Raw genomic sequence first — 10,866 nt, 5'->3', positions numbered from 1 at the left:
ACCGTCAATGATTACTAAAGCATAAAAGCTACCACCAAAACTCATAACCTGTGATGGTCCAAACAATTCCATATGGAGAAGCTCCAAGGGTCTTGTTGTGGATATCACATTCTTTTTTGCAAAAGAGTTTTTAACTTGTTTACATTTTTGACAAGTATCACAAGTTTCTTGAGTTTTAAAATCAAGTTTTGGTAGCCCATCAACCAAATTATTTTTAGACAATTTATCTAGATGCTTTACATGAATATGAGCGACGCACCTATGCCAAAGCCAGATGTCATCCTCTTTAGATATAAAACATTTTGAAAATAGAGTAGTGGCATCCTCCAGGTTAACCATATAGATATTATTTATACGATATCCGATAAACTTAACTTTATTAAGATATATTGTCACGAATAATACAACACTCAGAATCAAAAGATACGCGATTACCTTTATCTCATAGTTGGCTGATACTCAAGACATTATGTTCCAAGCCTTCAACATACAACACATTTTCGATCACTGCCTAATTTGAGTTTCCAATCATTTCGGTGCCAAGTATCTTCCCTTTGTTGTTGTCTCTATAAATGCCAAATCCTTTTTCTTTCAAGGATAGATCTTTGTTTTGTAGGTATGTCTACGAGCATGTAAGAACCTTTTTATTAAAAAAATTCTTATTAGGCCGATTAATAGATCTCCTATATGGTCTTTTCCTACGCGTAGGGGAAATATATCCTAGCCCGGTATGGTCACCAACATTTCTGGTTTGGTTAAGCATAGTGTCTAACATGTTTTGACTCTCTGTGAGTTTTGTGAGTTTTTCATTGAGTCTCAAATTTTCGTTTTTCAAATCTTCGCAAGAATCACAGACAATTGATTGACATAAATTATCATTAGAGAAGTTGCATGCATTACAAGAATAGATCGGATCTAATGTTTCATTTCCCAATTTTAGTTCATCTAATTCTTTTTGTAATGAAACTATTTTTTGTTCATTTAGAAGGATTACTCTTTTTCTGTCAAGACTAATCCTAGCTAATTTCTTTAGTCATCATGCAATTCGACATACGCATAATACAAATCCTCATAAGGGGGAGAATCATCAGATGAACTAGATGATGTGTCAGAATATAGCTTGATGTTTACCTCCTTCGAATTTGAGCAATAAGCATCATTTGTGCTAGTCATTAAGCATAGATTGGACGTCTCCTCTTCATCTGAGGTGCTCGATGTCGTGTCCTCCTCTGGTACATCACATACTATATAGGCTTTCTTTGACTTGAAGTCCCGATAAGTGCTCTTATATGAATCAACCTTATTGAGGTAAGTAGGACATTGAAACCTCATATGTCATGGCTTACCACATTCATGACAAGTGAAGCGCTCTTTACCCTTGCCTTTCTTGGTCGACTCTCGCGCTTCTTTCTTATAGAAAAGTTTGAAGCCTCCTTTCTTTAGGAATTTCCCGAATTTGCATATGAGAAAGCTCAAAGTTTCATCATCCACATCTGAATCAGATTCATCTTCTTTTCTCTCTTTTATAGATTGAGACGTTGTTGCCTTTAGAGATATACTTTTATTTTTGCGATCTGATTCTTCGTGCATAGTCAGGTGTCCAAGCTTCATTTCGTGCTCTTGAATCTTTCCAAACAATGTCGCCAAAGGCATGGAGTCAAGATCCTTCGATTCCATGATAGTTGTTACTTTTGGTTGCCATCTCCTGTCAAGACAGTGTAAAACTTTGTTAGAAAGTTCTCCTTTGGTAAAATATTTGTTTAGAGCAACTAAATGGTTAACGATATGAGTGAATCGTTTTTGCATGTCACCGATAGATTCACTAAGTAACATATGAAACAACTCATATTCATGTGTCAGGGCATTCAGCCTGGCACGCTTGACTTCGCTAGTTCCTTCGTGAGTGACTTGTAAAGTGTCCCACATTTCTTTGGCATTTTGGCACTGTGAAACCCGAAAGAACTCATCATAGGATAGGATCGATATGATGATTTTTTTGGCACGCAGGTTGTATTGAACCTTTTTGAGTTCATCATCGTATCCATAGACTTTTCGGTTTATATTTCGGTTCATCATCCACTAAATGTTGTGGAATGAAGGGCCCGTTGACTACAGATTCCCAAACATCCGAGTCGATGGTCTCAATAAAGATTTTCATGCGAACTTTCTAGTAGGTATATCCTTCGTCACTGAATATAGGAGAGCGGTTAATGGATGTGCCATCACCGCCAAAAGGGTTAGCGAAACCCATTTATTTTCCATTAAGGATCACACGTATACGGTTGAGCTACCACGACGTACTAGCTCTGATACCATCTATTAGGTATCACTAGTAGAATACACCTAGAAGGGGGGTCAATAGGTGTCTTAGTTCCCACTTACCGCTATACACACCAAAGCCTTATTCTGGAAAATCAGCCAGTTAATCGATTAAAGAACTGCCTTAATAGATTAAGTCGCACAAAATTAACAGTTGTTGAATAACTCAATTACACAACCACTTACATATTATACAGAAATGATATAGCATATATATTTGAACAGAAATGATCTTTATATGGCGGAGATACTACATTCAAATTATCACCTAAAATAGGCAATTAAAAACAACTTAAAGCAGTAAAGAGATAAGGGTAAGAAACAGCCTGCAACAACCTTTCCTACGATCCAGCCCTAGCCAAGAGTATGTTCTAAACTCAAGACCTCCAAGTCTTGATGAAGACTCTATGTATCTCACTGGTGGTACGACACCAAGAGACGACTCTCCTTGTTACAAAAATACAACAAAAACATAGTAATGTGAAGCACAAAATAGTTCAAATATTACAATTAAGAAAAAGCTATAAACCCTATACAAATCTCACAAATTATTATGAATATGTATAAGATCAAAATCATGAAGAACATGTAATTTCTACCCTAATAAATCTCTAAAAGAATTGAAAAATCATGCAAGAAAGATAGAATGATGAACACATTTAATCACATGTAATGGATGACATTTTAATCCTTAAGCATGATATTATCTCTCACTATTCTCACATGCAATTCTCTCTGCCTATATCACATACAATGAGCACGAAAATATGTAACTTTGCAATTCTAAAAATGAATGTATGAACAACGGTGTAAAAATACAGTTTATACAGAAAAGTTGTTTTATGCACATTTCATCCATTAAGTGCCATGTTAATCGATTAACTGGTTGTTTAGAATAACTGAATTCTATTTTTTCAGTTATATGTGGAAACTGATTAAAATTGTTTTCACGTTAATTGATTAAAGCCTTACGTAATCGATTAACTAACATATTTTCATTTAAGATATTAAATGGTAAACTACCAATATGTTATGTTTATCAACTATACATGTTTTACCATTTTGTTATACCTAAGATACACAAATAACATGTATGATTAATGCATGAACGTATAATTAGCTAGATGGTGTGTCTCATGTAAATGATATGATAGTTTTCAAAACTTGTGAGATTTGCATCTAGGTTTACCAAACCTAGACTTAAAACCTTAGACACATATCTAAGACTCGAGTTTAGATATGAAGCTCTTCAGTCTTTGGCATGTTGATTTGCCGAGTTGTCTTTAAGCTTTCACTAATTACTTTGTCTTCATCAAAACATAGGCTATATTGACACTTTGCACTTTCAAATGTATATATAAAAAATCAATATATTAATAATATACCAATATAACAATACTAAATTCATTTTTTGTTTACAATCCAACACTAACATGCCAATATTTCAACTTTATACATGCATGCCAATGTTTTGACAGTGGCATAACAATTAAAAAGAAACAAGAGATAAAATGATACAAAGTCATCCAACAACATATGTTCATGCTAATTTTTTCCCTTTCATTGATCAATTAAGACTTATATAATCCTTGTTTGGAAGAACGCCCAAATCACCTCATCATGATCAACTCTTCTATATAAGTCATCATTGTGATGTCCCAAAGAAATGATCATTTTCAGCATAAGTATATTCATGGTCTTGGTCATCAAAATTATTGATGTTTATTACATTAGTCAAAAGAAAAATGAATCTATTCATATCAGTTGGGTCATAAACATATAATACTTGTTGAGCTTGTGAAGCTAGAATAAAACACTCATATTTATGTTCTGACCTATTAAGGTCCACCTGTATGTATCCTAACTCATCAACTTAAAAGTCATTGTTGGTATCAGCTCACTTACAACTAAACAGTGATTTCCCAAAACATTGTGCAGTCCAATTCCTATGTGTTCAATGACCCTAAAGAATGACATGTTTTTGCATATATGTGGTTTCAATATTTAGAACTTGACATGTGTATAGTTTGAGCAACAATATTGACACCATTATTTTGTATTTTACTTTGATCATCTTGTTTTTTCCTATAATATGTGAACTAGTTAATTAGGTAATCATTATAAGATAAGACATGAAAACTTGACCATTGGCTAACCATCACTTACTTTATGCAAAAACAGATAAAATTAACATCAATATGTACACTCATATATACAAAAACATAAGTATAGAGTCAATACAAAGAATACTATTTTACTAGAAAGACTCGTCTTGTATGCGTCTAGTGACAAAGACTTTTCCACTGATCCTCAAAAATGAGATTTGCATATTTGGTTGGAAGTTTGAGGTTGACATTGTGTTGATACAATTGAAGCAACTATTGTGAGTATTAGCCACAAGCAATCAAATAAAATGTATAGAATAAATAGAAGAGACGAAACAAGAGAATTTAGTAACAGTGTTCGGCCAATTGTGCTTACGTCCCCGGGAGCGCTGAGCGGCTACCAAAATATTATTATATATTAAAGATTACAAGCCCTATCACACCCATGGGCCAAGTTCCCATGGGGGTGTTTCTATTTGGTGCTCCTATCTACTGCTCATAATAGCAAGGACCTAAGTCTAATATATAACATTAATATTCTAATGTTAGATAGTGTGGGACTTAATATAATAACATATTTCAAACATCCCTAATAATATTCACCTTCATTGAAATAGACAAATATCTCGCTCCTTAGGAAATCTATACAAGAATCTCCACCTTAGCGAATATCTGACTCCACCTTGCTCAATGTCTAATTCTTTGTAGCAACTCCTCCACATAAGAGTTTGTTCCCCTACAACATTAACCTTCTGAGTATCTTTGATGATGTTACCAAGAGCATAGTTCTGCAAAAGGGTAGTGCAGCTTCCCCTACCACCATCAAATGGAACATGTCACCTAGTCACCTATGGTTAGGAAGTCTTTTGATATATGGAACCTCTACATAAAAGTTCACTAACAATCATCATCTTCAATACTCAGTCAAACTGAGCCTTGGAGCTTCCTTGAAATCCTCAATCGCTACCATAATTGTCTAGTCCGAGAATCATAGTCTAAAAGAACTATCATACTCCACCATAAGGAGTATACTCACAACACGCACGTTGGGTCAATTCTAACCAATGCATGTGTCACATCCTTACATCCAAGCCAATGCCCATGTCTCATCCTACATCTCTACCAATGTTCGTGTTACACCTTGAATCAAAGTCAATGCCCATGTTACACCCTAGAAAGAAGAAAGAAATGAAAATGAAAATGAAAGAAGAGTATTCATAGAGGAAGAAGAAAGAATAATATATGTGAGATAGAGTGTGTATAATGAATAATGCTTTGAGTGATTCTTTTCTCATTGAGTCAACAAAGTGAATGCATTGCAATTTATAGCAAGATTTACTACTAACAAAACTATCTAAACAAACACCCTTCTTTGATTCAAAATTTATTACAAATAAATTACATTCAATGATTCCCTCGATCTTTTGAATTAATCAACTATCAATGGCTTTGTTAAAACATCAACCAATTGTATTTCAATGTTGCAATGTTTCACTCGAATTTTGCATTTGGTAACATGATCTCTAAGATAGTGATAATTGGTGTCTATGTACTTGCTTCTACCATGTGATATTGGGTTTTTGGCCAGATTAATTGTTGATTTGTTGTCAATCACCAACTCAACTATCACTTCAACATACATCTTCATTTTAAATAGTGAAGAGGATAGCCAAATTGCTTAGCAAGGAGTTGAGCAGGCTGCTATATATTCTGCTTTATAGGTTTACAGGACCACCATTGATTACTTTTTTGAGCTCCAAGTTATAGGTAACCCTGATAGCATGCATATATGTCCAATCTGAATCTGAGTAGGCAGTGAGATGTAGATCGGTGTTCTCATTGGTTTGTTGAGTAAAGATTACTCCAAATTCCATTGAGATGCCTTAAAATCATTTTTTCTACAAGTAGGTGTGATTGCCAAGGTGTCGTGACCCGATTTTCGGTTAGAAGACTAGCTCTACGACTTTGGAAGAAGCGAACTCGATTTCTACCTCTCCCAAATGATTTGGAGTCGCCACTATGTTTTTACGGTTAAAACGTAGAAAACTCTCTTTTATGCCCAATTTGTATAATATGGTCTTACAAGTAGAGATTCTGAGCTCGAGAGTCGATTACGGATCGGGGAAGGTATTAGCACCACGTCCACTCGTATTAAAATAATACCCTAGCTAATCACATTGACTTTTATACCCTTAAAAATTATTTATTTAAAATTCAATTACTAAAACAAAATATTTTATTTTTATTTTTGTGTCTGACAAGTGTTTATCTTACTCCTACATATCTCTAGGTGCAAGAGGGAAATTAAGATTACGTAGTTCTAGTTCGGAAGTTGTTTGATTAGTTTCGTTGATTGTTACTCATTTGAAAATATTTATTTTGTGGAGTTGATTTTTTAATGATTTGAAAATGTTTATAATATATGATTGTTTTAATTCAATGGAACTAATAGCTTAGATATGGTGTAGGTTATAGACTTTCTTTCCATTTTCAGAGAAGTTAGAACTAACTCGAACCATAACCTTGCTATAAAAATTTCATAACATTAATTTAGATGATAAAATAGATTTATTTATTATTTATATGGAATTAATAGCTTAGAAGGGATATTGGTCCTAAACCTTCATCCCATTTTCAGAGAAGTTAGAGACGACTCGAACCATCATATTACTATAAAAATTTCATAACAATCATTTATACGATAAATAGTTTTTAATTATTTAATATATAAAATTAATAGCTTAAAGACGATATTGGTCATACATCTTCTTCTCATTTCCAGATAATTTAGAAAGACACGAACCGAGGAGAATCATCTTCTCTTCTCCGCGATGACTTCGATTCGGACCAGTGGAAGGAGATGACGGTGGCCATAGAGATTTCAACGGCTGAAACTAAGCCATCCAAGGAACCATGATGACGACTCGATTGATGAAGGTGGCAACCGCGGTGGGAACCACTGGTTATCATGGAGGTTTGAAAAAAGGTAATCATCTTCTACATTTTACTTTCATTAGTTGTGAACCCTTATCCTTTGCTATATGTTTTTATTTTATTTCTTATAGCCTGTCACTCTCATAGAGACTTATTAAGGTAAAGGAAGGAGGTGTATGGTGGGAGGTGGATGGCTTGGGTTCTCACCAGTGGGAGGTGGACGACTTGGGTTCTCACTGGTGGGAGAAGGTTGTGATTCGCGGCCATCAATTCGTCTTCTCCATTCTCCTCGTCTTAATTGGGATTCATTTCTGGTCAAGCTAATTTGTTCCTTATGTGGATAGCTTCAACGATGGGGATGGCTATGGTTGTCTCCCCTTCCCATGTTAATCCAAATCGGTCCAGGCTTGTCAAGGACATAGAAATGTCTTTCAAGATGTTTTGGTCACCATATCGAGGTGACAAGCAGTGCTGCGAGAGCATGTGATGCCGCTGAGGTACTATTCTTTACTTTAAAGACTAATTAGGTGTGGATGACTATAATTAGAGGCTAGGTTGTACGAAGTTCATTTGATATATATGACATAAAGTGGATATAGATGTATTTGCTGGTAGTTGTTTAGATGGATAGAATGAAATGCTTTCCTGAAAGTACACCTTTAGTTTTATCCTTTAAACTTGGGATTTTTGTTTCTGGATATTACTGGCACCCTCCATGACTTGAATTCTTCACTCCTTTTGGTACATTTGATTGCTTCTCCTTTCTGTTCTACATGTTGTGTTCTATGATTGTGTGATATTTAGCAGATGCTTGTGTATAATATGCATTTTGTCTACTTTGTTGTGTTCCTAAGGAATGATGGAATGTAGACAATATGTTATGTTTATAGGTTGTTCTCTCATTACTATGTGATATCTTGTATGATAAGTGTATGATGTATTCCCTGATTACTTGTGATCTCCATGTGTTATCTCCTTTATATAGTTGGTTAAGGGTCTTTTACTGATTTGTGGAACCCTTTGGGTTGCCAAGAAATGTAATGTACCCTGATTAATCCCTTTTAAGGCGACCCGTTATTGCTATGAATTATGTTGATTGTAACTGACATGACAATAACTCTGATTTGATTAACTACCTCCCATGTATAACTCTTGCTTGAGTTCTAACTGAAAGGAGAGATGCCAACAGCCAAGAATCCTTGTTAACATCCTCTCAATTGCTTCTTTTGAAATTCCTCTATTGTGATTCTCAGCTGATTCCACACTGAATTAATCTGAATACCATTTCATGACTGATCCAATGTGTAACTGCTTGTAAAAAGATTCTGATCTCTAAACTCTCTTTGCAAGAACTAATCGCGGAGATATCACTGCTACCCCTAGAGATATTAGGATCATCCTTGTTGAAGCACATAAGTTACTGTGATGTGATGTGCACCTTCTTTGGTGACTAGAGCAACAACACTTTCAGAGATATTCTGCAACACCTTGCCACTACTCCATGGGTCCGATAGGCCATTTGAGAAAATGATATTGCTTCTGAATTTCTTCAAAGTGGCAAGAATATTATGACTACTGCATTCCGCATGATCCATCTTGGCTTTGGCTTCAGTGTTAGATATTTCCTGATCATTGATGAAATACCAATCCTAGGATCTTGAATATCATGATTCTCATACATAATATAAAACAAGGATATAAAGTCATACCTGAATCCCTGAATCCATGTTCTTTGATCTACTCCTTTGATATACCTTTTGAGAGAGTTTTGGTGATGGTTTTCCTCAACCAAATACATAATTCCTTTTGGGACCTTTGTTTTCTCTCTAATGGGGATAGGTGAAAACTATTTGCGATTTGGTGTATTGGAGACCATAACCTTCCTTATGCATTAACTTATAGGGTTCACATTATCCCCTATAGGTTAACTTGATGGGTATCCACCCATTAAGCTCATATCCGTTATCAGCTTTTAGAAATATATGGGTGTTAGTAATTAAATCACTTATAATGTAACCCTCAAAATAAATAGCTGATATCATTGTATCAAATATATGATGCTCGCCTTAATTAGAAATTATAAATTTCTAACAATCTCATATTTGGGCTTCATATCTTCGTGATACAATTATATCACATGTTCTTTAGGCGTGCATCTGTATGCTATTTACATTTAGACTTCTCCTTGATACAATATGGTCCATCTCATATATCAACTACGGAACCACCGCGACTTTCATCACATGCAAGTGTGACTCGACCATGATGATCACCATATTAATGTACTCAATGACAGATCAAATATGGATGAATGACATGGAAATTTCATGCAATCTGATCTCATACATGTCTATTTCCAACTGGTCCTTCTTTATTCTTTAGTGAGATCAATCCAAATTCCTTAATTGCAATACAATAGTTGCAATACATAAGTTCAAAATAGAACAATAAACCATCAACTTTATTATGCATAAAACTATATATAACATCCAAAGTAAATCATAAAACATGTAGACTCCCACTGAACTAAGGTATCCTAAGGAGCAATACTAATGAGCAATATGGTCATGAAAGACTTTAGATACCAAACCCTTAGTCGGTGGATCACCTAGCATAAAATTTGTCCCTATATGTTCTATGAAAATTTGTCTATTTGAATACTTTCTTTAACAACCACAAACTTTATGTCAATGAATTTTGATTTTGTAGAACTCCTATTGTTGTTGGAGTAAAGAACCATGAACTTTTTGTCCCATTAAATCCTCAATGGTCTTTCAATACCATCGACCACACATAAGCTAGTGACAAAATTCTGCAACCATATGCCATGGTCTGATGTTTCAAAACAAACCATGAAATTCGCAACCATGATTGAAGGAGCTTTGAGCGTATGTTTAGCAAACTTCCAAGATATAGCACCTTCAGCCAAGATAAACATCATATCCAAAGGTGGAGTGTCTATTTTCTTAGACACCCAAAAATCGGAGTCAGGGTATCCAATGATCTCTAAATTATCACACATCCAATAAGTGAACATGTAATCATTTGTTCTCTTTAAGTAACACATCACATGTTTGACTACCTTCCAATGATGCATTCCATGATTACTCAAATATCTACCCAAAACTCCCACAACAAATGTTATGTCGGGACCTGTGGAAACTTGAGCATACATTAGACTTCCTACTGCAGATGCATAAGGAATCTTTTGCATATCGTATCTTTCAAGGTCATTGTCGGGGCACTATTCGAGACTAAACTTGTCTTCCTTAGCTATAGGAGTATCCTCAGTTTTCCTGTCTTTCATGCCAAATCTATCTAGGACTTTATCTATATAGCTTTCTTGTGATAACCTTAGGATACCTTGAGAGCGATCTCTCTGTATCCGAATACCTAATACAAAATAATCTTCCTCAAGATCTTTCATTTCTAAATTCTTCGTTAGAAATCTCTTGGTCTCATGCAATAGTCCCATATCACTGCTAGCAAGCAGTATATCATCGACATA

General features: G+C 34.9%; 1 pseudogene; it reads right to left on the bottom strand.

Annotated features, from left to right (window-relative positions):
- LOC109326316 overlaps nt 8,711-10,866 on the bottom strand; it is a 7,037-nt pseudogene continuing 4,881 nt past the window's right edge.

Source organism: Lupinus angustifolius, chromosome LG14 (genome assembly GCF_001865875.1).
Source record: "Lupinus angustifolius cultivar Tanjil chromosome LG14, LupAngTanjil_v1.0, whole genome shotgun sequence".
Lineage (NCBI taxonomy): Eukaryota > Viridiplantae > Streptophyta > Magnoliopsida > Fabales > Fabaceae > Lupinus > Lupinus angustifolius.
This window is presented reverse-complemented; position numbering and strand designations above follow the sequence as displayed.